Raw genomic sequence first — 3,893 nt, forward strand, 5'->3', positions numbered from 1 at the left:
AAGGAGGTTTGGAGAGAGAAGCTTCAGCACACCCCTACACCTTGAGACTGGATCAGGGCTCTGAGGGTGGCTGCCCCCGTTCTGGGTCACTTTTCTCTCTGTGGCGAAGGGGCACATGTAGTAATAAACACTAAGATGTATGAAGATATTAATTCTGATTCTAAGATAACACTTCTTAAAGAAGAAACATTTGGCCTGAGTCTCTAAGGATGGGTAAGATTTCAGCAGGGTAAGAATAAGAGATCAGAGAGGAGAAAGTCATTTAGGGAGCAGAGGACAAACTGAGATAAGGCAGGAGACAGGAGAGTTCAGCGTGCTGGTGATGGTTGTAAGTGGCATGGGGTTGATGGAGCACACAGGAAATTGTGGCCTAAGATGCAGCTGGATAAGTAGAAACCAATTATAGAGGCAGACGTGTCTAAACCCTTCTGTCCTGCAAGCGGTGGGAGACCCTGGAAGGTTTTGTGAGAGAGAAGAGATCTGCTCTGCCCTGTGCTCACTGGCAGTAAGTAAAAGGATGAGTACCAAGCCAGGGCCGGGCTCTGGGAGGAGGCCTGACTACTTCCTGCTGTCTGCCGGGTCTTCTAGAACTGCCCAGGACGGAGTGAGACGGGTTCCCAGTCAGGCTGCACAGGGGCACCTCTGCCTCTGTGCTCTGGGGCCAGGGAGAGGAGGCTTCCTGCAGGGAAGCCCCCACCATCCCAAGGAATGGCTGGAGTGGACACCAAGCCTCCGAGGCCTGCCTCCAGGGCAGACGTCCAGACAAGACTTAACCCTCCCTGCCCCCAGAACACACACACAGTGCTGCCCTGACTGCTGGGAAAGGCCTTGGCTCTGGGTTCAAGTGCTGGTTCTCCTAGTCCATGTGCCTTGGGCTGGTCCCTGCTTCTTTCTCACAGGCCCTGCATTGCGCAACTCCAGGAAATAGCATTCACATGGAAGACAGTGAAATGCCCCTGGAGTTGTGCAACCCGGTGGCCCTGCCTCTCATCTCAGCTTCCTCAGGTAGCCTCACAGCACTGCCAGCAGCATGAGCAGAGTGCGGGGCACTGGGAATGGAGGAGGGGTGGAGCCTTTGCCCAGTGCCAGTCGTGGTGACAGAGACGGTCTGGGGACTGAAAGATAGCCAGGTCTAAAAGGAACAGTGACCCCCTCCTCCCAGAGCCAGACCTGGAATTTGTATCTCTGAGCTCCTCTCTACTACTCTTTCCAGTTATGTGTAATCGAAACTCTCTAACCAGTTTTTTTCACAAGAATAAACCAGGGAGAAGAAACTGTATACTCACAGCACCTTGCTGCTGCTGCTAAATCGCTCCAGTCGTATCCGACTCTGTGCGACCCCATAGATGGCAGCCCACCAGGCTCCCCTGTCCCTGAGATTCTCCAGGCAAGAACACTGTAGTGGGGCCGTTTCCTTCTCCAATGCATGAAAGTGAAAAGTGAAAAGTGAAAGTGAAGTTGTGTCCGACTTTTAGCAACCCCATGAACTGCAGCCTACCAGGCTCCTCAGTCCATGGGATTTTCCAGGCAAGAGTACTGGAGTGGGGTGCCATTGCCGTCCCCGTCATAGCACCTTGGTGAGCATTAAAAGTGGTGCCTTTCAAGCACCTAACGGATGTGCCTAGCCCAACAAAACAGCTTGGTAAAAATTAGGTTCATCACTATCTTTGTTTTGTAAAACAAAAAGATCTGCCCTCAGGCATTCTCACTTTGACCATCAAGGTCACAGTGAGCCTCATCCGGGGATGCCTCCAGAACAGAACTCAGAGGTCCACTGGAGATGTGCATAAACAGGGTTCTGGGAGTGAGAAAAAAGAAAAGCAGGGTACCTGCTCTCCCCATGAACAGAATGACCTCCTCCTTCTGATGAACTCTGGCGGCAGACCTGGCTACCCAAGCAATTTGGCCAAAGCTGAAGGTAAAGGAATGAAGCATGAACTGTGAAGTTTCAGGTAGAACTTTGCACAGATGGTTTATCTTCCTGAACCCCCCAAAGCCTGGCTCTATGAGTAGCATATACAACACCCAGTCAGTGGGCTAGCTCCAGCCCAGCATTGCATGGGGAGATGAGAAGGAAACCATAAGGGAAGGTTCAGGGCCTGGGTGTTTGACTGACTGTCAGCTGGAAGCCACTAACACCCTGCAGAGGAATGGAGTCCAGCCCTGCCCTGCCCAGGCTTCTGGATGAAGGAAGGTCCGGGTGTGGGGCCCAAAAGCAGAGAGGAACGCCCCACCTGGAATCTGGAGATTCTTAGAGTAGGGAAGCCAGCAAGCAAATCCATTAGGTATGGCTCCTCAGTCATTTCCATATGGTCAAGTATTTTATATTTCTTTCATAATTAGAAAAAATAACATATATTAAACACCAATATTGGGGGAATTCCCTGGTGATTCAGTGGTTAGGATGCTGTGCTTTCACTGCTAAGGGCGCAGGTTCAATCCCTAGTTGGGGAACTAAGGCCAAAAACAAATAAATAAAAATAAACACCAACATTGGGTTAGTCTGAAATTCACAACACATAGTTTCTAATCCTGACCCTGCCACTCGGGGGCATCTGTGAAATGTTGAGTAAGTCACGCCCCACCTCTGAGTCTCAATTTCCCCAGTAGTACAGAAAGTGGGGATTCCCTTCTGTTCAGGCAGTCTGTCCCTGTCAAATAGGTTCTAACATTAGGTGAATGAGACTGTAGAGGCCTGGCTACTTGCTTTTCATTTCCCTGTTTTCCATATTTAAGTTTTCTGTTCCTTTAAATTTTGGAGACCGGCAACCATTGCAAAATCACCACCTCTCCTCTCTGCCTCCTCAGCAGAAAGCAAACTCCATGCCCCAGGCACTTTGAGAAGATTAAAATAGAGGGACCCAACACCCATCAGTCACCCAGTGGGTCTCCTGAGTAATCCTCTGATTCCACAAACCCAGAGCCTTAAGTAATCAGAAAGTCAGAGCTGATCTGTCTCACAAAGACATCTGGTGTCCAGTTTCACCCCTACAAAGTAGAGCCCTAGGACCGAAGAGGGACAGGAACCTGCCCAATATCACATTGTCCCCTGGCCTCAAAGTGGAAATACGTGAATTCAGGCAGGTCTCAGATACCATTATTCTTTATGACTTTGTATCTTGTTATAATTTTAAACTTACTTGATGAAAGTTCAAAGAATAATACAGGAACATTCCAGAAAACCTTTATCCAGATTCACCTTTGGTTTATATCTTGACTCATTTTCTTTACCATTCTCTTCCTCCACAAATACACAAACTCATACACACACACACACACACACACACACACCATCTTTTTTTTTTTTTGAAGCATCCTGTGGCCTGCAGGATCTTATTCCCTGGTCAGGGATCAAATCTATGCCCCCTGTCGTGGAAGCACAAAGTCTTTTTTTATTAATTTATTTTAATTTTTAATTGAGAGATAATTATTTTACAATATTTTGATGGCTTCTGCCATACATCAACATGACTCCACCATAGGTATACATATGTCTCCTCCCTGTTAAACTTCCCTCCCACCTGTCTTCCCATCCCACCCTCCTAGGTTATCACAGAACACTGACTGGGTTCCCTGCATCATACAGCAAATTCCTACTGGCTATCTATGTTACATATAGTAACGTATATATTTCGATACTGCTCTCTCATATCATCCCACCCTCTCCTCCACTGTGATCATAAGTCTGTCCTTTATGTCTGCGTCTCCTTTGCTGCCCCACAAACAGGATCATCAGTACCATCTTTCTAGATTCCATATATATATGTGTGTGTGTGTGTTAATATATGATATTTGTCTTTCTCTTTCTGACTTACTTCACTCTGCATAATAGATTCTAGGTTCATCCATCTCATTAGAATGGACTCAATGCATTCTTTTTTTTATAGCTGAGT

The sequence above is a fragment of the Bison bison genome, unplaced genomic scaffold (assembly GCF_000754665.1).
Source record: "Bison bison bison isolate TAMUID 2011002044 unplaced genomic scaffold, Bison_UMD1.0 scf7180017864291, whole genome shotgun sequence".
In the NCBI taxonomy this organism is placed as follows: domain Eukaryota; kingdom Metazoa; phylum Chordata; class Mammalia; order Artiodactyla; family Bovidae; genus Bison; species Bison bison.